Source organism: Lissotriton vulgaris, chromosome 10 (genome assembly GCF_964263255.1).
Source record: "Lissotriton vulgaris chromosome 10, aLisVul1.2, whole genome shotgun sequence".
NCBI classification, from domain to species: Eukaryota; Metazoa; Chordata; class Amphibia; order Caudata; family Salamandridae; genus Lissotriton; species Lissotriton vulgaris.
The window spans coordinates 876,684,376-876,709,919 of record NC_141698.1 but is presented as its reverse complement, the minus strand read 5'-3'; the positions used below and the strand labels follow the sequence as shown (position 1 = coordinate 876,709,919).

Here is a 25,544-nt window from a genome sequence, read left to right as displayed (position 1 = left end):
CGAAAGACAAATTGAAAGAACAATTGACAGAACTGCCTCTGGCTACTTCATTAATTTCGACAACTTTTCTGAAGATCAAAACGACCCTGAAGTGATGCCAGAAACAAAAACTTTAAAAGAAAAAGCAACAGAACTCTTTCATCAACTCAAGGAAATTTACCTTATCTCTCCATGGTTAGAGTTCTGGTTTGGACAAGGTGTATTTTTCCTCCTGCTTTGGCTCATCATGGTACTTTGTTTGGGAAAATTCATTGAGGGAAAATACAGTTCAATGGACACAGCAGGTCAGAACATCAACTTAGTCCTCAAACCACACAAATCATCCCACGTGAAGAAAAGAGAACTGTCACCAGTAAATGTCACAGCCATTCCAATAACCGGGGGGGTAGTATAGGACAAAACTGACTATGAAATCTATGGTCCGGTCTAAATCCTGAAATACACTCACCAGTTCAAGGTTTCCTTAAGGGACTTTCTAAAAAAAGAGTACATTTTCTGATGATTGGGATTTTGAAAGTATTAATAATATGATGTCTGATTTAGTGTTGTCAGCAAGATTTACAGAACATGATTATTTGCAAGGTTCGTCTAGTTATGAACAGATGTACTGCTTCTCACACTACGGTGACCATTACTTGCATAAATCTGCACAACCTAGAAATGTTTTTAAATATAACCAATGGGAACATTGTGCTACTCCACCTAAAAGCAGTTCGAAAACATTCTATGAGAAATTTCAGTACTTCTCAGGGTTTAACACCAGTAATGCAGAAACGTTTTATTATAAACTGTTAGATAAAACAGGATTGAAAACAATGCTGACAAATACTAAATTGATATATTCAGAAGCATTTTATGAAAAAATGATGGCATTTGGTTTTGATTATTGGCGAAATAACATTGAAACAAAAACAATCTGGGGTACAAAAGATTGGCAGGTACAAGGCCTAGAAGCATTATTTCGAGCCTGCATGATCCCAGAACAAATAATGTTTTTAAATGACACAATTCACCAAACAACCTGTCTTGGCCTAGCTAAGATTAAAGACCTTAACAAACCGTCTATTCCAAAGCCAATACCTGATAATGTAACAACAGATAGTGAGAAAGACGTATCTAAAATTTTACATTTAAAAAGAACACATCCTGATTGGAAAAAGTGGTTAATCTGGCCGACTGACACAAACAACTGTCAAGATAGATTCCTGAATAAAACACAGGGGTTAACAATGACCAGACAAGACCCTATATACTCCCAGAGACAACATCCAGGGATAGTAACAACATACAGTGGAGGGAAGCAGTGCCTTGAATGGCTAGAATCATCCAGACTGGCAGAAATTAAGCAACACTTATCTTTACTTAAAGATGGTGCTGATTTGCGCAATTTCATTCTGGGACCATGCAAAACAGCGTCAAAAGCGTTTCATAGCGACCAGTATATATGCGGCTTACAACGAGGCTTGGAAAGTCACACAAATTAAAACAGCTGAAAAATACGAGAAATTGATCGTATTAATTTGGAAAAATCACTTTCTGTTGTGGACAATGGGTTTATGACCCTGTCCTCCAGAATATATTCACTGGACAGTATTGTATCATCTGCCATAGATATAATGAACAAAGACTTGCTAATGTTACAGCATGGCCAGTCGCAATTGCGTTCTATTGTACAGTTAGGCTGGACGCTGCAAAATCTTCGTTCAGGCTATGTGCCATGGCGTTTAATCAACACAACGTCATTGTTTTCCATCTTTAACCTTACTGATAAACAAATCAGCTTGGCACAGAAAGGAGCAGACTATACAATCCTGAGCATCGAAAAACTTTGACAATGTCAGAAAGTCCTGTCATTGAATGGATAATACACAGGATTATCACAATTCCGATAACAACTTTCCGATTTAAAAATTGCCTTGAATACATACCGACTGACCAGTATGAACGTTTGGGTATAGGGTACATTAAGTCAGCATGGAAATTACCATACACTCACACATGCTATAGTGACAGCAAGAAAAATGTATTTCTTAGTGGTGAAAACTGTAAACATTCACTAAGCGTATACTTTTGTGCCAAGGTATTAATTTACACGGAGCCTGTGAAGAAAATTCAAACAACCTTTCATGCCACCAACACGTCACACCTGCAACGCAGATAGAGCCTTTCTTTAAGCAGCTCTCGAATGGGAGTTACATTCTAATAACGGTTCACAGCTGTTGTGGCCTTTTGCCAGGGAAAGCATATCTCGTAAGCGTAAAGTCCATCCGTCCATGGTCAAATGCTGTATGCAAGCATTGTTTCCAAACGGCCCTGGAGACACAGAGACTCCCGTATGGCCTCGTTTGAACGTCTCTTCTATACGAATTGATACTTTAAGCAGAATGACGTCTGTGTTTTTGCAGACAACAGTGCCCATCACATCATCAAAAGAGACGTATGATCTCCTAGTTGCAAGGACAACATCAGAGATTCATGACCTTTTATCAACAAATTGCCCCGTGCATTTCACAGACATGCTTAGCCAAATTCTGAACATGTCGAGTGCCATTGGCATCCCAGGCGTATTTAAGACCATTTTTACGGGACTGTTAAACACCATTCAAAGGAATTCTGGGAATCATTCCTAATTTTGTCCATTCAGTCTTTGGCGGCATACCCCTATTTTTGGGACTTGTAGCAGGCATTTTATTTTTGACCCTCCTGCTCCGATATGGCAAGCCAAAACTCAGACATGACTCCGGCAGGAATGGAAGAAACGATCCTAGCAATACGCTACCGGGACCGAATAACTAGAGTCCTTGGATTGGCCAGGCTGAGAGATCTGAACATGACCTGGTTTCTTTCATTCAGACCTATATGGCAGACCTGCATCTTACCTGTGCTTCGATGTATGCTATGCGGAGATGAGTGCGTGTTGGACACCTGTCTTGCACTTCCATCAGCAGTACCAATGGATATCAATACTTTGCTGAGTCCTGTAACGGCTCCCGCATTGTGTTGTCCCCAGCGGCTACCAATCCTGATGACGGCATTCGTTGAGACTCCTGTGCTACGACTAGGTGGTGACAGTGGAGCAAGAAATAAAAGCAACATCACCCAGGTACGACCTTCTATGAGCATTGCTGATCCAGACTTTGATGATAGCAATAATTCTCACACCTGCCAAGTTACAGCGTTATAGAACTTGGTCGAACTGTCACCTGATTTTGTGGACCAATTTTTTGAGAGCCTGTCTGATATGATGTTCTCCCCCGAACAGAAACAATAATTTTTGAAAAGCATTCCGACACACAGCGTTCCCATGAACTCTGAATTCGGCCTTCAGTTTTGCTCAACAAAAACTACAGAAAAGCGTTGGAACTCTATTCCCCCGTTCACCATGAAAAATCTTTTTTTTTAATTTCACACTTTTTCAAAATATTTACCTTTTTCTGGCACGAACATTCTTTGCTTAAAGTAGACCTATTCATAAAGAACAGAACTTCTATTTTTAGGTAATTCTAGAGACATACTAACTTTACATCAGCCTCTAGCAAATGAAACAGCAATTGCATTTCTATGTGATGAAATTATCTTGCCCTTCTTTTCCGTATTAAGAGATATTTCATGTGTAGTTTTTCGCAAAATCGTTCATTGATTACATATGCTATAATTTTGAATGATTTCTATGCTTCAAGACATACAGTACAATCCATGTATTTCAAATACGCCATTTCAAATGCGAATATGTATTTTGGGGTGGGTAATGTTACACATGCATCTTTTGCTATAGTTTTTAGTAAATTGATGGACATAAATTTGTGGAGTGGGTGTCGTGTTCTAATCTAGGACCCCGATCAATACTGTGATCTTGTGCCCCTATACGGCTATAACCCATTTACTCCCCTATAATGGCATAAACGATCAAGAGCGATATTTCAGAAACTCGTCTTTGGCCTAACACCATCAGAGCCACATTTCAGAATCTCTTCCTCTGCAGCTCATTAGAGCAAATGACACAGCAGAAGCCACTATCTAAGATTCCTAGATTACACTCCGAGTTCTTCAACAAGATAAAACTCAGCAACCTGGGAAAACCCCGCTTGCTATGTTTTGATTAGTAATAGAACTCTAATGAGCACTGAGAGACGATCACTTCCTAGTGACATCTTTATTGACGTCTTATGTCCAAAAACTTACGTCAAACCAGGCACCTTTCAGGTATAAATATTACCAACGTTGCCTTAAGAAAACGCACTGCCTCAACGACATCGATGATAGCGATGGTGTGGTGAACATAGAAGCAGAACAGCTGTCCCCTGCAGAGCCCAGCAGATGCAAGCTGCCCACGGACGCTGCCCCTCCTCCTCCTTGACGCGCTGAGAGATACGCTGTCTTTTCTACTGCCGAGAAAATCCAGCTCCGGCGTTTCCAGCCTACTCTTGCGAGTGACTGGGATATCGAGTCCTGGAAGGAGATACAAGACCTCCAACATTCTATTTCAGAGGTATGGTGTTGACTAAACCCTTAGAGAGAATTCTCGAAGCAAACCTTGGCAAAACCAACTTAACTAAAACTGCTACTTCCTTACTCCCTCCCAAGTATTAGGCTTAGGTCAGGCACACTGGGGTAGGCGTAGTTAGAAGCACCAGTTGAGTACGTTAGCTGAATGTATATATGAATGTATATATTTTATTCATTTTAACCATTGTATGGCTAAGAAACCTTATCAATGCTTTTACAGTATTATTTCGCAATCCTCATTTTACTGTACGCACTTTTTATAATAACTAGTCTTGCAATTGTGGGAATTAATTTCTCTTGCACGAGAAGAAAGACTGTTCAATAAATAATACCTTTATATTGAAAACGCCCGTCTCTCTATTCTCTGCACCTTGGTGAAAGTAATCTGCACAACTGACTGAGTAAAATACCTGTCTATTGTTTCACACGACTCTAGAGATTGACTCTTATTCTAAGCAGCAAAGTTGTCATGTTTATGCGGTTGTTGGAAAACTGAATCCCTTCTTGTCTGTACCAGGGAAGCTGATCACTTCCTATTCAGTCAAGAAAGTTTCCAGTGACCTCTGAGCTAGTTGGTAACAAACCCAATTAAGTTTAGCATAGTCAGTAGAGCCCTGGAAGACCGCACTTCTACGTCTATACTGCTGTTTATGTTATTCCAATGCGCAGGGCCTATTGGGAAAATAGGAACTACACTACACCCTGATTGACAACCTCGCCAACCTCGGACTCAGACAGCTCGTCACAACGCCCACCCACTCCACCAGCCACACACAAGACCCAAACTTCTCCGTAAGCTCCCACATCTCCTTCAGCCACACCACGAACTCCACTGGACAGACCATCACTGCAATCAACTTCTTCTTCCGGATACCAACCACTGACCACTGCACCCAACAGATCCCCCGCTTTAGCTATAGCAAAATCACCGAAGACCAGCTAAACACCGCCGAACCCCACCCGCTGACCCCGCCACCGCCACCAGCAACCTCAGGCGTTGGATCGACGACTGCACCAAAACTCTCACCTGATCAAGAAACCCTCCAACAGATGCACCAACAGGAATGCCAGCTGGTTCTCCGTGGACCTCCAAACAAACGTGCAAAAAACTAGAGAAGAAATGGCACCGCGAACAGACACTGGAGAACCAAGCCATCCACAAGAACGCCATGCGCCAACACCATCACCTCATCAGATCCACCAAAAGGACCTTCTTCAAGGACCACCTTGACTACAACGCACACAACAGCAAAGAGCTCTTCAACATCTTGAAGGAACTCTCCAACCCCAGCTCCAACACCAACCCATCCCACCATTGCAAGACCTGTGCAACTTCCTTGCCACCTTCTTCCATTGCAAGATCTCAGACATCCACAACAGCTTCAACAACCAGACCACCACGACAGCCAGTGACACCTCAGACCCCACTGCCACCACCCACGGTGGCCCCCTGCTCACCTGGACTAACATCAACGATGACGAGACCATCAAAATCATGAACACCATCCACTCCGGGTCCCCTTCAGACCCGTGCCCACACCACATCTTCAACAAAGCCTGCACCACCATCGCACCCCATCTTCGCAAGGCCATCAACATCTCCTTCGAGACCGCGACCTTCCCGGAGAGCTGGAAGCACGCCGGGATCACACACTGCTCAAGAAACCCAAGGAAGATCCGAGGGACCTCAAGAACTTCTGGCCCATCTCCCTGCTCCCATTCCTGGCAAAGGTCATCGAGAAAACCATCCACAAACAGCTAACCTGCTTCCTTTGATGAGAACAACATCCAGGACCATCAAAATCAGGGTTTTGCAACAACCACAATACCGAAACTGCCCTCATCGCCGCCACTGATGACATAAAGGCCCTGCTGAACAACAGCTAAACCGCAGCCCTCATCCTCCTGGACCTATCAGCCGCCTTCGACACAGTCTGCCACTGCACCCTATGCACACGCCTCCACAATGCAGGCATCCGAGACAAGGCTCTGGAATGGACCACCTCCTTCCTCTCCTGCAGAAACGAGAGCGTCCGCCTCCCCCATTTCCGTTCCGAATCCTCCAAGATCATCAGCGGCGCACCTCAAGGATCATCCCTAAGCCAGACATTGTTCAACACGTTGCCAGACTGCTTGACCTCAACATAATCTCCTACGCCGAAGACAAACAGCTGATCCTCTCCCTCACCAAGGACCCCCTCACCACGAAAACCAACCTCTATGAAGGAATGAAAGCCATCGCCGAATGAATGAAGAACAGCTGTCTGAAGCTGAACTCAGACAAGATGGAGGTCCTCATCCTCAGCTCCACCCCCTCAGCATGGGATGACTCCTGGTGACCGACCACCCTGGGAGCAGCACCGACACCCACCAAGCATGAACGCAACCTGGGGTCCATCCTCGACTCAACGCTCTCCATGACCAAGCAAGTCAACACCATCTCATCCTCCTGCTTCAACACCCTCTGCATGTCCTGCAAGATCTACAGGTGAATCCCCACTGGCACAAGAAGAACGGTCACCCAGGCTCTCGTCACCAGCAGACTGGACTACGGAAACGCCCTCTATGCGGGAGCCCCAGCCAAACTGCTCAAATGACTGCAACGCATACAGAACGCCTCTGCCCGCATGATCCTCGACATCCCTCGACACAGCCACATCACACCCCACCTGAGAGACCTGTACTGACTGCCTGTCAACAAGAGGATCACTGTCAAGCTCCTTACCCACACACCTTCTACACCCGGAACTGCCATCTCTACTCCACTGACCTCGCCCTCGCTACCGTCACCCGCATCCAAAGAGCAACCTCCATTGGCAGATCGTTCCCCTACCTCGCCGCCAAGACCTGGAACACCCTGCCCATCCTCCTACAGCAGACCCATGACCTACTAACCTTCAGGAGGCTACTCAAGACCTGGCTATTCGAGCAGTAGCAGCACCCCACCAGTAACTTGAGACCCTCACGGGTGAGTAGTGCGCTCTACAAATTCCTGATTGATTGATTTATTGAAGATGTTTGACAAGACAGAGGAAGTGTATTTCTCACATTCCTGAAGTTGAAGGGAGGTGATCTAGACAATGAAATGGGAAAAGAGGAGACAGAGCTGCTTTTAGAAAGTCGGTTAGATCGTTTTGCTGCATGGAGCTGTTGATAAGTCTATCAGAACACTGTCACGTGGTAGATGTGGGTTTTCAGGGTAGTATTGCAGTCTCTGCTGTTTAAGGTTTGAAGGGTTCTTTAGGTGAAGCTAGCATTCTTTTCCCTACTTGATGACTATTCCGAATGGCTGTTGATAGCTACGTGCAAAAATCCTGCTCCTCTTTGTGCTTCTGTTGTGGGTACTCCAAACTAAAGACAACCATGCTTTATGGAGTGTCATTCTACATTACAACTGTCTAGAAAAGAGCCTGGAAAGGACACATGAAAGAAAAACTAACCCAAAACAGTTTGGAGAGTACAGAAATTAATCCACACCTCTTATCTGCTTTATCAGTAAATTGTGAGAGCTGCTGACCTGCTTGTTGCTACAGTTCCAAGTTATCTTTGACCAAGAAAGGGGGTGCTCAGCAGGGTGTTCAGGGAATTGCTGTGCAACTAGAGATGGTGTTTCCCTCACAACCAGTCTCCAGAGATGAATTGAAATCACCTGGAGTTTTTTCCAGAAAGAACAGCTGTCTTGCTGCTTGAGGACCTGCAAAAGAAATAGACGGAAGAAACAAGTCAAACTTGCAGGAGATGCTGACTAACAGGGCAAGCAAAAGCATCTAATCCCGGAGCTGAGGACCATCTGCCCAGTGAGATTGGAGAGAGAGAGCATCTGACATGGCCCCAGAATGAAGCATATGCTCTTTTGCCTTAACCGGTTGCTCCATTCCGCTACCAGAGGTCACCCAAGTGTACTGTGTCTTTAGTGACCCTGAAAGTGACACGCACAGTGACAGTGTCTAGAAGTGTCCCCAAAGTGGACTGCGCCAGTGAGACATTAAAGCGACTGCACTATATTGCTATAGAAATATATGCCTGAGCCGACTGTCACTGTGATCCTTCAAGTTGCCTGCACATTGGCACTGTCTTGAAGTGTGCTAGAGCAGCCTGAGCAGCTATGACCCAGAAGATTTGTGCCCAAAGTTTACCATGCCACTGCAACTCAGGAAGTGTGGCCAGAGCAGAACTTAACCACTCTAATGACTGACCTGGGCAGGCCAAGTGTCTTTCCTGTTACCATGAGAGGTCACCCTAACAAATCAGTTTAGATTACCAATGACCTGCCTGACTCATCCCACAATAGAAGACGCCAGAGAATGACTGGGGACCTCTAGCAACACTAGAGCCTGCCTGTCTCCCAGACTTCAAGTAGCAGCCTCCAAAGCTGCTGCTTCCTCGGACGGGATTGAGTGTTGCTGCAATGGCAACATGTCTGTCTTCCTCCAGGAGCAGGGACCAGACACATGCTGTGGATCATCCATGAACTGTGGGAGAAAATGACTTGTACTGGTGAGATTCATTCATATACTGGGACTAAAACTGAGCCCACAAATCTGAATGAGAAGAGTAACACCAACTTGTGCCTGACACATTCCATGTTATACCTTACTGATAGTTAGGGAAAGTGGGGAGAATGATAACCTTGAACCGTGCAATACAGTGTCATCATGCCAGTGGATATTCATACCTGCAAATATGTAGTGTATAATAGTTCATTTTGTAATGGATTACAGTACATTCTTTTTATAAAAGACATTCAATGGGTTGGAAATCAATTATTGCACTTCTGGAAGGTGTTTGAGTTTTGAACTAGATGCACCACCACAAACCCTCCCTGAGTAGCCTGTGATTGCTCACCATTGCCACCATTGACAATCAAGTGATTCAAGGCTTGCACTCGGCCCACTTGCAGAGCCATACATAATAGGAAGGACTCCAGGGTATTTTAGGCCAATGATTCCAGACCTCACAGCTGAGGCCCAGTAGTCTCCGTTTGACCTGTGGCCTGTTGAATGGGGCCTGACACCCACTTCTAACTTTGTGGCACCACCTATATGTAAGCATGCAGAAGAATACTGGATACGTAATGAATGATAATGAAGCACTGCTGTTATTTGTTGCACTATTACCTGTCTTTTTAGTTTGCTTATGTACCTGTGTTTTGTACGTCTATTGCTTTGTATGGCCATTGGGGCAGTTGTTAAAACTGACATTCCTAGCTCATTGCCAGTTATGCTATAAATTGTATAAATGTACCAAAGAGGTAACTCTTCACTACTGCCCATTTTACATTCATTTGTGCTCTGAAAGAGCTTTAGCTGAGGACTGTGATGGAGGTTATGTACTGCTTTATAAGCAAATTTGTTGGCTGTCCTTACTCAAAGTTTCAACAAATGTTTTAAATAGGACTGAACATGTATAGGCAGCAAAGAGATCTATCTACCGCACCACCATGCGTATTATCAATTTATTCGAAATACATTTGATAATTGACCACCACATATGGCTAGCCACCAACATAAGCTATTCATAATTCAAATTGTACAAACAATAGTAGAGAGGCAACTTCAAAGAAGATATATATAATAGCACGTTGCTATACTAATTTGCAAACAAAACAGATGATGGACCGAATGTGGATCAATGTCACACACTCACCCCAGTCCAAAGATCTGGGCCCAAATCCATTGTTTTTTTGCACTCCACACCACCCTGGGTTAGACAATGGCGATATGCAAATCAGCTCTGACCCTGTGCCCCATGGGAACAGTCCAGTCCGAACTACAAAAGCCATGTCCTTCCCAGAACGGAATCAAGCATCCGAGGACCGGACCGGTTTCGAGGTAACACCTCTCATCAGCCCGGAAAGCTTGACTCCAGTGGTGTGGAGTGCCTGGGACCCACGTCTGGGCATCCCCAGCGCACTTAGGGCGGAATTTGCAAACAAAACAGGTGATGGACCGAATGTGGATCAATGTCACACACTCACCCCAGTCCAAAGATCTGGGCCCAAATCCATCGTTTTGTTGCACTCCACACCACCCTGGGTTAGACAATGGCGATATGCAAATCAGCTCTGACCCTGTGCCCCATGGGAACAGTCCAGTCCGAACTACAAAAGCCATGTCCTTCCCAGAACGGAATCAAGCATCCGAGGACCGGACCGGTTTCGAGGTAACACCTCTCATCAGCCCGGCTAGCTTGACTCCAGTGGTGTGGAGTGCCTGGGACCCACGTCTGGGCATCCCCAGCGCACTTAGGGCGGAATTTGCAAAAAAAACAGTTGATGGACCGAATGTGGATCAATGTCACACACTCACCCCAGTCCAAAGATCTGGGCCCAAATCCATCGTTTTTTAGCACTCCACACCACCCTGGGTTAGACAATGGCGATATGCAAATCAGCTCTGACCCTGTGACCCATGGGAACAGTCCAGTCCGAACTACAAAAGCCATGTCCTGATGCCCAGAAGGACATGGCTTTTGTAGTTCGGACTGGACTGTTCCCATGGGGCACAGGGTCAGAGCTGATTTGCATATCGCCATTGTCTAACCCAGGGTGGTGTGGAGTGCAAAAAAACGATGGATTTGGGTCCAGATCTTTGGACTGGGGTGAGTGTGTGACATTGATCCACATTCGGTCCATCACCTGTTGTGTTTGCATACTAATTTACAAAACAGATAAATCGAGTGGTCTATTTCTTGCTTGTTATGGTTCATTTATTCAAGGTCTTCTTGACCGTATGATAGCAATTCTGCACAGAACTCTCGATTTACCTTTTTTTGTTATTAATATAGCAATGTGTTTTTACATATATCTTCTTTGAAGTTGCATCTCTACTATTGTTTCCACAAACTGCTCTAAATAGCTGTGATTTGCCTTGAGATGCTTTTCAGCCACAGACCCAAACATCTGTTTGATCTTTTTATGGTCTTTTCTTCTTTTGGACCGCATCGGGGGCACCGCAGAGTCTCATGTGCTCCTGCAGGATCGTGAAGAAGCTCAACATTTTTTTTCATAATTGTCACTGGGGCAAGGGGTTCCCTCAACTGCTGGGAGGGTTTCAGGTATTCCTACCCAGCTCCTTAATTGCTTTGTGGAAGGGTTTTACAGGACTCGGGGAGAGAGACCCCGAGTCCTGCAAAAGCAGAGCCAGTCTTTATGTTGTGATTGCCTGCCACAGCTACTCATATCTTTATCTCTCCATAAATATAGTGCTTTATGCAAGTGAAAAGCTCTTCATTTCTTTATGGACAAAATAAGAGCATTTGGACTGAACTGTGTAGGTCATAATTGCCACAATAACTCCATATCCTCAGCCACAATTCTATACAGACCAGCTAATTTCTCAGGATTTTGAAACAAAGCACCCCACTTAACTTCATGTTTATTATTAGAGAGTGTATGTACACTGCCAAGCATTAAAGGCTGTAAAGCTACATAGGGGAGAAAGAGCCCCTCATTGATAAATGTGAGGCATTGTGGTCACTGTCTTGGCACTGAACATAGTCATGTTTATGAGGTCCTTCTATAATACCCACCATCAGAATACGCACGGGTAACACAATATCGGAGTCCATACCCATTAACAGTGGCACCAGGCAATGTTGCCCCTTATCCCCTCTCCTCTTCTCATTAGCAACGGAACCATTAGCGACGCAACTACTCGCCGGGGCGGGGACAGGGCATCTAGCTGGGGAATGGTCTTCATGTGGTTTCACTATAGGCGGATGACCTCCTACTATACATCAAAGACTTATACAATGTACCAAGCCTAATTGCGGAAATATTGGGGCAATTTGAGACTATATCAGGGTTGAAGGTAAATTGGGCTAAGTTGTGCCTCTACCCCTTCAGCAGTGAAACTCGTAACACAGAACTCCTCATTAATAACTCACTCCTTAAGGTATTTAGACATTTTTATTTACCATAGTCCTGCTGAAATACTGGAGGGCAATTTGAACCGAGCCATATCTTCCATAGGAACACAAATACAATTTTGGAAAACTGTGCAGCTAAATGTGATGGGCAGGATTGTCCTAATTAAGATGGAAATGTTACCTAGGCTCCTATATTATTTATCCAATCTCCCCGTTTATGTCTCAGCCAAAATTTTTGTGAACTCGAGCAAATGATTAGGCGGTGTGTCTGGGGTTCCAGCCGCCACCGCATAACGCTCTGGAAATTATATGCACCTCCGGATAGTGTCTGGCTGTCCCTAACATGGAGCTCTATTACTTGGCGTCTCAGCTTCAGTGGGTTGCAAAATGGCTCACAGGACTAAATCTAGAAGACACAGCATCGACACCCACACCATGGTCACACTCCCATATTTACCATCTTTTCTATCCAATGGCTCAACCTTGCACCCCAACAAAATATTATTTGGCCTTAGCTCTTCGCTCTTACAAGCGCAGCTTATATCTTACCAGGAAACAGACTCCCTACGGTCTAATACTGCTCCTTTTAGGGTTCCTAAGGCACAAAATGGGCACCCCCAACAGCACATTTTCACACTGGCATGCAGCCGGGATGCATACTCTCAGCGATCTTCACACGGACTGCACTCTGACACCCTTTGACAACCTGTCTCATGAATACAGCTTGCCAGCTGGTGAACTCCTTTTACACAAATACATCATCCGATCACTTACAATGGCATGTAGGGACATGAACGCCGAACCAGAAATGCAGTTGCTTACCTAGTATTTGTATGTGATGGACAATGGAAGCCACATAATATGTTGGCTGACGGGGGCTTTATTAACACACACCCTACAGCCTTAGACGTCTCTCTGCCTCCAGTGAGTGGAAGACAGGAGACCTCTGTGAATTGACAGAGAATCAGACATGATCCTGGCTACTCCTAAGCAAATACCACAGAAAGCCAAATTTAGAATAATTCAGACCTATATCATACAGATGGCATACTTATCCCCTGACAAAATAAACAATTACTTTCAATTAAATAATTCAGCTTGTCCGAGATGTATGCAAATAAGCGCCACTTTGTTACATATGCTCTGGTCCTGTCCCACATAACAACTATATTAGAAAGATGTGATGGCAACACTGGCTACATACACTGACAGAACCCAAATGCACACATGGGAAGAATGTATATTAGGACTTTTTCCTAGACCTGAGAAGCGTAGAGTCACTTCCGTATTCATCGATCTGGACCTTTTTTGTAGCCAAAAGATTAATTACCAAGCGATGGAAACGTAAACTCAACTTTCCGCTTAATTTGATGTTCGGTGGAGTGGGAACTGGGGGGAAAATACCCCTAATGACAGAATCATTTATAAAAATTCGAAATGAAACTGATGTGTTAGTTTGTTTTACTAGGTTTATTTTCAAGTTGACATATATTGCCTTATGAGATGTATTTTATATCGCATGGATCCAATTTAACTGCATTGGGCAGATCGGACCCTATACATATTGGGACAAGGCATTTGATGGAATAGTGTCAATTATGAATTTCCTTACCGGGTTTTATAAATATATGCTGTAACTATTGCAAATATGATATATGCTTGGCACATCTAATAGTCTCAATTTGTAATGTGTTTATATTTCACGTTAAGAATGTATTAAGTCTACATCTTTCATCCCATTGTATTTCATAAGTCATGTACCATGTGAAATGTATATCAACACTATAAAAACTGCAGATAACAGAAATGCCACTAAAGAAAAAAAAATGAGGTCCTTCTATATTGTTAAATTTAGGGTGATGCAATCTATTCGGCTTCTTTGGTATGGTTTGCGACAACCAGACTTGTATGAGCGAGCACGAACATTACATGACCTGAGTCTTAATGACAACGTAGGGGCATTCAGTTCAATTGCAGTTGTTGACAAATATTTTATAGGGGGTATTTGTATTTCAGGAACAGCCCACAGTTTACTGCTGCAGTGACGGATCTCTTGGCGGTCTACTACGCCCTGTAAAATATTTTCTGGTTAAATATGTCTTGTAAAGAAGCCATGAGTACTCCAGGTACAGCAATTTAACGAAAACTAGTGATTCCTTCAGGTTGGCTAGAAATGTATAAAAGAAGACAAAAACGATACCTAGGCTTTTCTGTTTTCAGTTTCTATTTTTGGTAAATTGTGGTTGGATTTTTTCAGTGTTTTCAAGTGATTTCAATACCTTAAGTGCTTACACATTTTTGCACCATTAAAAACAACAGAAACTATTTCTTTCCTGGTGCTTATGGAACGTTTTGCTTTATTATTGCTTGCTTTCTACACTGATAGTGCACATGTATTGACAGTGTGTGTGTACAAGTGATATAACGTCTAAATGCATTTTTTATAAATCAAGCTTATTGTAGTACGCCATACAATACTTCTTTTGTGAGTCTTTTGTCATGCATGCTCACTCTTTCCTTCCCATTACAATGTTTATGTGTGAAAAGGCCCTCTCAACATTGGCACTTGAGACGGGCAATGCCAAAACAGCCAGTACACAATTTACTATCTCTGGCCACTAAAATAGCTTTCCATGCCAATACTGGTGCACCTGAAGATTGCAATTCTCTGGGACAGGTTCTTCAACATATGGGTTGAGCTGGGCACATATTCCTTCAGCCATTGAAACGGCCAAAAGTGAAGCAGTATGGAGAAAATTCCCCTTTACGGAAGGGATCTAGAACTTGTGCAGAGTACCTCACTGAGGCTTCATTGACTTCAAATGCCATGGTTGGTGAAGCAATATTTTGAGTGCATCATTGCAAGCCATTTCCCATGCACTGTAAAATGACATTTCCTGAATTGCTTCTCCACATTTTTTTGCCTACCAAGTGGCAACAATTCTAGCATGGAACATGTTGTAGTGCCAAAGTCACTAAAAGTGTAGCACAGCCTACTCTCAAGGAGATGTTTCACATCTAAACCAATTGCACTGAAAACTTGGTACACAAGGGTATTTTCAGACTCTCATTTTTTTATTATGTCCACTACAGCAGTCATGTTTTCCTGTAAACATGTAATTATGCAGAAGAGTGTACTTTTATCTCATCACTCTCAATATGCGACCAAAGATCCTCATCACTAAGCAAAATTTCTGTATACGGTGGCGACATGGACAATGTAGCATTCACTGCCTCTAGGGCTTAGAACTACCGGCTAAATGACACAGTTGGGATGACACACAAAGCACAAAATGAGAAATATTTGCATTTTAGTTCCTATGCCAACTGAAACAGTGCACCAGAATGAACTCCAAAGTCAATAGCATTCTTCATTAACCCTGAAGATTGTAAAGATTCTTTCAGCATACCATCTAGCAAGTGGCAAGGGTGTCTTACAGGGAAGCACGTCTGCTCAAGTATCGATTTTGACAGGTCATCACACAACCTTTTCAGTTGCATAGCTGAAATACTGTAAATACAAACAACATCACTCCAGTCTTTGTTGAACTTGGTAAGAACCTTTTGCAGCAGCATTCCAAGTGATACTTTTACATGTTTCCCAAAAGCCTGCCATCATATTTTCACCACTATCCCTAATGTTTGGTGACAGCACTCTTTTCATATATACCTTTCACTACACCTTGCGTTGAATGTTTAGAACCTGGGGTGTTTGGCTTTTCACCTACTGTCAATACTGACTCACTAGACTAGTGGGCTGATGTATCAAAGGTTTTCACCCATTATCTGTCTGTGGGGAAATGTGATGGTACAAATTCGGAAAGGTTCTTATGAAAGCAGCCATTTTACCTATCAGTGAAAGAATCAAATGTAGCCAAATATCAAATATGATTTTGATATTTCCTGATTCTCTACAGTTTATGAAATCATTAAATACGATCAAAACCATGATATTAAACCCTGCATCTTTAGACCAAAGACCACAAAATTGAAGAAAGAAAAAACAATATTTTAGTGACATCTCTAAACAACAAAACCCAAGCAGAATAATGTTAGCCCAGTATTTCCTGTTGCTCCCTTGTATAACAATGTTACATTGTATCGGCACCTCAGGAAGAAATAAAAAAAGATTCTTCCACTCACCTTTTTTTCTTTGAATGGCATTTAGTTTGTGGTTTAGAAGGTGTTTCTTTCAGTGTTTATATGTTTACACTGGCAAGGGTATCTTCTTTTTGGTGGGGATTTATCAGTTATAATAGGTTTAAACCTACAACAAGATATCCTAACAATACCTAAGAGGGAGTGGTATGATAATACTTAGATCCTACTGAGGTGGGTAAGGGTAAAGACATAAAATTGTTCAGGCAAATAGCGTCACATAATAGCCACATAACCAGATGAGATTAGAATCCTTATCGATCCACAAACCTGGATATAGTACTTTTCATGAGAACTCTTGAATTGAAGATGTCCCAATTGAAGTACATTATTCTCCTGAGACTATTAAACCACTGGAAATATCCTCAACACATACTCAACTAGCATCTTAGACATTGTCCCCCACCAAGGTACCTGGTACTGATCTTTTTGCCCCACACTCACAAATTTCCTATGTCAATTAAATTTCTAATGTCACCGTGAAGGATCAAAAATGCATTCTGCTTGCTTCAGAGAAATTACCAGAAAATTAGTTTCATAGCGAGTTTACAAAACTCTATGTTGCCAGATCTTTCAAAAATTGCAAGACTGAATCAAGGGCCATGACATTCTCTCGTATTCACAATCAGGCTTTAAAAATAAGTTACTGCAAAAACACACCACGATTACTTAATCAATACTTAGATAGGGAAAGAAACTAATTTATTGTGACTTCCCTAAGGCAATCTTACTTTGTGTCCGATGCAAAGTCGCTTTTGTTTTGAATGTAATATATTTTGTTGTCTGTGTATAAATGTTTGATGCAAAAATGTTTTAAATTGTAAATAATGTTTATGTCTGAAGCTTGTACAAAGTGCATTTAGTCTTGTAAATATTGTGCATGTATTGTCCTTTTTTCTGTTATAAGTTTTCGAAAAAGACAAAAAGCATAAAATAATGGACACAAAGTAAGATTGTCTTAGGGAAGTCACAATAAATTCTTTTTTTTCCCTATCAAAGTATTGATTAACTAATCGTGGTGTGGGCACTGTGTGTTTTTGCGATTTAAAAGAAGGTCTAGCCCTCACTGCAAGTTCACTGAACTATCCCCTGTTGTTGTCATTAAAAATAAGTTAAGCATGACTGACCAGGTGTTTAGGTTAATTTTGATGAATCAGAAAACTGGTGCCTTGCGTAAAGAACAGGTAAAGGACACATATGTAGCATTTGTGGATCTTAAATCTGCTTTTTATCTGGTTACACATAATAAGCTGTTGGTTTTCCTAAAGGAAATGCTGGCCCTGATTAATATTCTGTTCATCCTCATGAGATTGTATGCTAACACCTATGCACAAGTGAGATGGGGGGCCCAGGGACAACTAACGGAACACATTCCTGTAAGATGGGTAAGGTAGAGGTGCGTTTTGGCTCCTACTCCGTTTTTGTTATATATAAATGGTGTTTTGGACTTTCTGGGCTCATGTATGGATGACTACCCGAATTGTTAAATATGGGGTTTCGCCTCTACTGTTTGCAGATGACACACTACTAATTTCTAAGACAGCAACAGGCCTTCAGGCCCAATTAGATGATTTTCTGAAAGCAGCCAGGGCTTTTACTTGATTTATTAGGACTGAATAATGGATTTTAATGCATATGAGACAATTTGGGGACCACTGAAAAAGGTTAGGGGAGCACTAGACAAAATTAAGGCATTTGAATATTTGGCTGTGACATTAACTGACAAGGTGGCGTGGCTTGATAAGAAATGTATTAACATTGAAACAATATAGCTATGGGATCTTAAGAGTCCAGAAAATTACATTGGTAAAATCTGTTTCCACAGCTCTATAGATTTACAATTAGCAAAAGGGAAGGGGTGGCCCTATATTGAGCAGAACTCTGGAATCATTTAAATGCTGGAGTCCTGGCTAAAAATGAAAAACAAAATTGGGTCTTTGACCACACTACCCCAGGGTACACCTCCATTGCCATTACAGATGAATATGGGTATTGAACTTATTAGGCTGAAAGTAAAAGTTAGGACTTTACTATATTGGTAATGCATCGGGCAGACTGAGGAACTAACCTCTTATAGAATGGCCCTTGAAGAGGTATTCAGCCTTGATTACCATTGTAGTATACCTTGGCTAAGGTTTATTAGATTTCAATTCCAGATATTGGCCTTGGAAAGCTCTAGAAGAATCCGAGTGAGACCAGAAGGTTCAGCAAAGATCATATAAAAGATAAGTTCTGATTGTATGTCACAGGAAACAAATGTGCTGCCCGAGGACAACTGATTCTTGTAAAGGCATTTTTAGATACTAAGTTAATATTTAAATTTGAGCTATTTTTGGCTTCAGTTACTCCTCCACTTGCCAAGCAGGTTTAAGTATAACGAGCGGCAGCTCCTCCGTTAGGGTGGAGGAGCGTCGCCCCACTACTTTCTTGCAGTGCGAGAAGCAGAAACATAAAATGGTATTTTAAATACCATTTTATGTTTCTGCTTCTCGAGCTATGAGAAAGCAGAAAGCACGGTATGCCTGGTTGGGGGCGGGTGGGTGATTGGGTCGGGGAGGAGTGGATTACCCACTGTTGTGGGCCCTGACTGTTTGGTCGGCCCTCTGGGGCAGACCAAATTAGTCATGCGCATTCTACGTTTTCTCTATGTAGCTGGATGCAGCCTACATAGAGAAAATGGCCTCCCTACAGGCACCCGGCCGGGCACTGTCCGCACCAATCACAACGCTGCCATTGCAGTGTTGTGATTGGCTTAGGGGAGGGGAGGGAGGGTGCCTGCTTCCTATTCCACAAAACGGGACTCGGCCAGGAGCGTGGGTCGTGCAGGACCCGGTAAGGTACGTTTTGTATTTTATTTTTTTTACCCCCGGAGTGGCCAGTCACCCATCCCCCACCCGTGAGTCAAGCGAGCCGCGACTGAGTAAAACTAAGGTTTGGGACTCTCCCAGTCAATGCTATCTGCAGTAAATAGACATTGACTTAGCCCATTAAAGATAAATGTCCAGCCTGCATATATGAAATGGAAACTGTGGAAGAAGTTTTTTTTTGTAATGCTTATTGTAATCTTCGAAGAAAATGGCTTGCCTAAATTTGTCATCAGATTGGAGCAACCCAATATAAAACTGCTATGAGAATGTTAAGATCTGACACCAGTGAAACAATCATGTATAGTTTGACTCAGTTTCTTTTTTATGTGGTATGCAAGAATGAAATATAGTGCCAAAAAAAGACCTAATAGTGTGAATTGAATTGTGAGTGGTCTGGTTTTAGATATTTTAAGTTATGCCGAGATGTGTTTTTTATTTGCACGGTTAATCTGTTAATAAACATGCTTAATGACTTGTGTATCAAGAATATATATATATATATATATATATATATATATATATATATATATATATATATATATATATATATATATATATATATATATATATGTGTGTGTGTGTGTGTATGTATGTGTGTATGTACAAGCACCCAAACCCCTTATTATCATGAACACGATGAGATACACAAGTTATTCTACAATAGCGAGGTCAACATCCACCGCCCCACAAGACACACATGTCAATGTCTCACCGTAAAATTCGCTGTTATCGAATGCGCGCGCATGACACTACCTTTATGCCGGAGTAACCAGATGTTTTTTCTATGTCCACTTTCTCAATAACATGCAGCGTGTCGAAGTGCAGAGTAATAGAAAAAGTGTGGAAAATTCTATAAAGTGTACATATGAACAGTATAGACAGATGTATATCTTAAAACACACTCAAAAGCATTTTAAACACATTTTTCATTTACATAAAGGAAATGTAATGATGATGACTTGCACTTTAACAGTCACAAACTTTTCTATGTCCATCACCTCCCCACCCGTTGCCATGGCAACTCACCTGGTCTCTTTGCGTGTCACATGCACTGCAATGCCCATTCACCTAGGTGAATTCAGATAGAGTGAACAAGGCGAACCTGTCCGTCAAAAAGCATCTGGTCGTTTGGAATAAATATACTCTTTGAACCATATCCCACAGAGTTGGTGCCCGTTTTGAAACTTTGCAACCAGGATCCAGTTATATATATATAACTATATATATATATATATATATATATATATATATATATATATATATATATATATATATATATATATATATATATATATATATATTACCTACTGGCGATAGCCAGTAGGTATATATAGTTAGGATTTTTTCCCTATGGGATTTCTGAAAATTCTATGTCTAATAACTTTGGCGTTTGTGGACGGAATCGGCTGAAATTTTCAGGAAAATGGCACATTTTGTTTCTGAGCAGCTCCTGGAAATTTGGGGGGGGGTTCGTCAAGGGGGGGCCGAGAAAAAAGGGGGGTCCCAAAACGCGTTTTTCCCATGTTAATTTCCATAGGGCGGTTGGACTCACTTTTAGCCCGAACGGCTGAATGGATTTCCACGAAACTTGGCAAAATTGTAGGGACTGTTAGCCCGATGTGCCTTTGCTAGGTCTCAATATATGTGCTTCAGTGGATTTTGAGAAATTAACGTTTAAAACAAGATATATATCTGTAACAGCGCTCCGGGCAGCGCTCCGGTTCGTGTACTTTTCGCGTATCGGAACTTTGCGAAGCGAAGCTGATTGGCTCTCCGGTGTCTGTCAACATTCTAAACAGTCCGGAGCAGCCGCCATCTTGTCTCTCGGTAGGATCGAGAGACAAGAGGAGGCCAAAACAAAGGGGGAAATGAAGGAAAGGGGGCGAGGTAGACCCCTTCTGACCCTCTAGGATTGATGAGGGGGATATTATAGAGTCACGCGGGGCCCAAAAAAAAAAAAAAAAAAATTCCGATTTTTTCGCCGTAGAGACGCGTCCCGGTACGCGAACCGGGCAGCTAACCGGGCAGCTAACCGGGAAGCTAACCGGCAGTGTAACGGGAGTCTGAGGAGTAGCTGATTGGCTGTCAACATTGTAAACAGTCCGGAGCGGCCGCCATCTTGTCTCTATATAGTTAGGATTTTTTCTCTATGGAACTTTTGAAAATTCTATGTCTAATAACTTTGGCGTTTGTGGACGGAATTGGCTGAAATTTTCAGGAAAATGGCACATTTTGTTTCTGAGCAGCCCCTGACAATTTGGGGGGGGGTCGTCAAGGGGGGGCCGAGAAAAAAGGAGGGTCCCAAAACGCGTTTTTCCCATTCATTTTTCCATAGGGCGGTTGGCCTCACTTTTAGCTCAAACGGCTGAATGGATTTGCACGAAACTTGGCAAAATTGTAGGGACTGTTAGCCCGATGTGCCTTTGCTAGGTCTCAATATATGTGCTCCCGTGGATTTTGAGTAATTTAGGTTCAAAAAAAGATATATATCTGGGCGGAGCCTAACCACACATCTGATCTGATTGGCTGTCAGCACTTCATCCAAGAAGTGTTGGCAGCCATCTTGGGACCAATATACATGATAGCACCTCATTAAAAAGCATTGTAGTTAATAGAGGGTTTTAGGACTTTAGTTACATTATAAAACGTTTGTGATATGTGCACGTGTCAATTTTGTCTCATTAAGGTTAAAAAAATATATATATATCTTTAAGCGTGTTCTGGCGCGCTTACGTTTTGGGTTTGGTTTGCGCTGCAGAGACGATACGTCACGGTTATGCGATGCATCATGAGGCGTCTCACGGGCTACGTGATACGTCACTTAATAAAGAATATATTTTACAGCTATAGATATTAGCTTTTAAAAAACCAATGAAATTCACAGAAAAAACCATAGGTTATAGACCATATATAGTTAGGAATTTGCATTTACAAAACCTTGAAAATTCACTGAAAAAACCATAGGTTATAGACCATATATAGTTAGGGATTAGCATTTAAAAAACCTTATTTTATTTGTACAAAACCATTGAAATTCCATATATAGTTAGTTGCACTAACTATATATCGCGGACCCGCAATCCACTGCTAATGATGTCACATATTACATCATTCATGACATGGTCAGTGACATCACTGATGACATCACTGATGACATCTCAAATGACATCACTGATGACATCACTGATGACAACACCCAGTGACTGTATGTTTCTGTAAAGTTAAAATATGTCTTACATATTGAAGAATGAGTGGATGTATAAGTGTCTGGATGAAGGATTTAGTAGGTGCATGACTGACTGTATGAGAGAATGATTAAATGTGTCTCACTGAGTGCATGGGTTAGTGATTAAAGTGTCTTAATTTGGCAATCATTATTTATGTTCTTCTGTAAACTGCTGCATGTTTAAATCAGTAGCTATATCAGTAACTATATGGGTTATTGAATGGTTGCCCAAGTATTTGTATGGGAGACTGAGTATGTGTGTGGGTGGCTGGGAGGTGTATAACTCTGTGCATAGATGTGTGAGCAGTTGATTCCCTAGGTGTATGGGTTCAAAAGTGCATGTAGAAACAGCTGTATGGACAGTTGACTGTGTGCATGAGTGTATTGGTGAGTGAATGGATATCTCAGTTCTACATGTCAAAGTAAGTACATATGTAAAACACACTCCATGTGAGAGTTGACATATATAAATAACTGAACATAAGAGCCAGTGAATGTGAGAGTGGCTGTATGAATCATTGTGAACTTGTATCAAGGATTGTATAAGAGAGTAAATATGTGTTAGTATATGTTTGAATAACACCATCGCTGCTAGCGATATTTTGCTGCTGTGCTGGATTATTGAATTTCCCATTGTTCATGACGAGCTGGGCTCGTCATCAGTGTTTGAGGAGGCTACACCATGACGAGCCCAGCTCGTCATGAGTGTGGAAGGGGATAAGTAAGGTGTGTATAACTGTATAGTTGAGGAAATGGAGGTGTGATTGATTCTTTGCATGACTGACTAGGTGTGTGAGTAACTCCATGGATGTGTGACAGTCTGTGAGTGCCTGTTTACACTGAGTGTATCTAAGGTTATGTTAGAGTCTGAAGATGTATTATCACATAAATGATATCATCAGTGATGTAATCAGTAATGTCAAATGAGATGTCAGTGATGTCATCAGTGATGTCATTTGAGATGTCATCAGTGATGTCATCAGTGATGTCATTTGAGATGTCATCAGTGATGTCATCAGTGATGTCACTGACCATGTCATGAATGATGTAATATGTGACATCATTAGCAGTGGATTGCGGGTCCGCGATATATAGTTAGTGCAACTAACTATATATGGAATTTCAATGGTTTTGTGCAAATAAAATAAGGTTTTTTAAATGCTAATCCCTAACTATATATGGTCTATAACCTATGGTTTTTTCAGTGAATTTTCAAGGTTTTGTAAATGCAAATTCCTAACTATATATGGTCTATAACCTATGGTTTTTTCTGTGAATATATATATATATATATATATATATAACTATATATATATATATATATATATATATATATATATATATATATATAACCTTAGAAATTCACTGTAAAACCTCCAGGTTTCAGGGAAGACTTTATAGTTAGTTGGACATTTCACTCATACAAAACCAGAGATATTCAGCCGTTTTAATTAGTTGATCTATCTATAACTACTGAAGTACCAGGTTTTAAGAACCCAGCGGTGCCAGGGTACAACACCCGAAGACTTTGAGTTCTCCTGTTTTGGACTACAGAAACACAGAGCCTTCTAGGTGAAGTCAAGGATCGTATTTATTAGCTGCAGCCAGTAACAGAAATCCTAGAAGTACAACAACGTGTATATTCTCAGGAGACTGCTCAATACTACAAAGCCAGCCTTCTTCTTTAATACAAAATATTATGCTTTAGGCAACATTCCTTATTTTACAGTTGACCATTCACATATTTCCACTACAAAGAAAAAGCAGAGTCATGATGACAAGCCCATATTTCAGTTTGTTCAGCCCACAATTAACTATCCGACAAGGTCCAGTATTTTCATCAGATATCGACGGACCCCTAATAAAAACGGGCACCTCCAAATCGTAAAGCAAGTCATAAAGAAAGAAGCAGAGACAGGTGTGTGTGAGATTAGACACAGTTTTATGTGATGAAAGAGGTTTACGACATGCGCACCTGGATGCTAATCTCATTCGGCCACTGGGAAAGGAACTGGCCGAACAGGTTTGGCTTCAGGCAATGGACTCAGCTCGCCAAGGTCACAGAGGAGTCAGCAAAGGTATACGTGTCCTTCTGACTCGATCTCGGCTTCGGTCATATAGCCTAGGTGAGGGCAATCACAAAATGGCTGCTGCTCACAAAATGGAACCCGAGGGTTCAAGACGGAAACTCCGATTTCGGGGTGATTTCGTCACTCGAACATGACGGAAATGCTTGTGCATAGTATCTCAATCATTACCGGTCTGCTGATACCAAAATCGTCATGGTACGACGATGTTTATAACACGGGTCCAGAATCTTCAGTACTACACTTGTGCCCCCGCAATGCACTGCTGATGATGTCACACATTACTTCATTCATGGCATGGTCAGTGACATCACTGATGACATCTCAAATGATGACACTGATGACATCACTGATGACATCATCCAGTGACTGTCTTTCTGTAAAGTTTAAAATATGTTTTACAATATATATATATATATGTGTGTCAAGGTCTATTGAAGAATGAGTGGGCGTATAAGTGTCTGAATGGATGACTCAGTAGATGCGTGAATGACTGTATAAGTGAGTGATTAAACTTGTCTTACTGAATGCATGGGTTAGTGACTAAACTGTGTGAATGTCTGTACCAGTCTGTTAGTTGGTGTGTAAGCGGCTGCATGGGTTGGTGAGTAGCTACAAGACAGTCTATATGGGTTGTTGATTGGTTGTCTGAGCATCTGTATGGATGCCTGAGTATCTGTGTGGGTGGGTGGGATGTGTGTGACTGTGCATAGATGTGTGAGTGGGTGATTCACTGGGTGTATGGCTTCAAGTCTGCATGTGTGAAGGGCTGTATGGATGGGTGAGTGTGTGTATGGGTGTGTTGGTGAGTGAATGGATGTCTCAGTAGTA

At 42.0% G+C, this 25,544-nt stretch overlaps 1 protein-coding gene across 3 annotated transcripts in view; it reads right to left on the bottom strand.

Moving 5' to 3' along the window:
- Positions 1-25,544, bottom strand: part of LOC147688935 (metalloreductase STEAP4-like) — a 412,832-nt gene that overhangs the window by 378,020 nt on the left and 9,268 nt on the right. The window contains exon 2 of one of the 3 annotated variants that reach the window (XM_086941830.1): positions 8,024-8,200. The exons of the other annotated variants lie outside the window; for them this stretch is intronic. The gene's annotated coding sequence lies outside the window, so the exon portion shown is untranslated. The remainder of the gene's footprint in view (positions 1-8,023; positions 8,201-25,544) is intronic. 3 annotated transcript variants of the gene reach the window in all.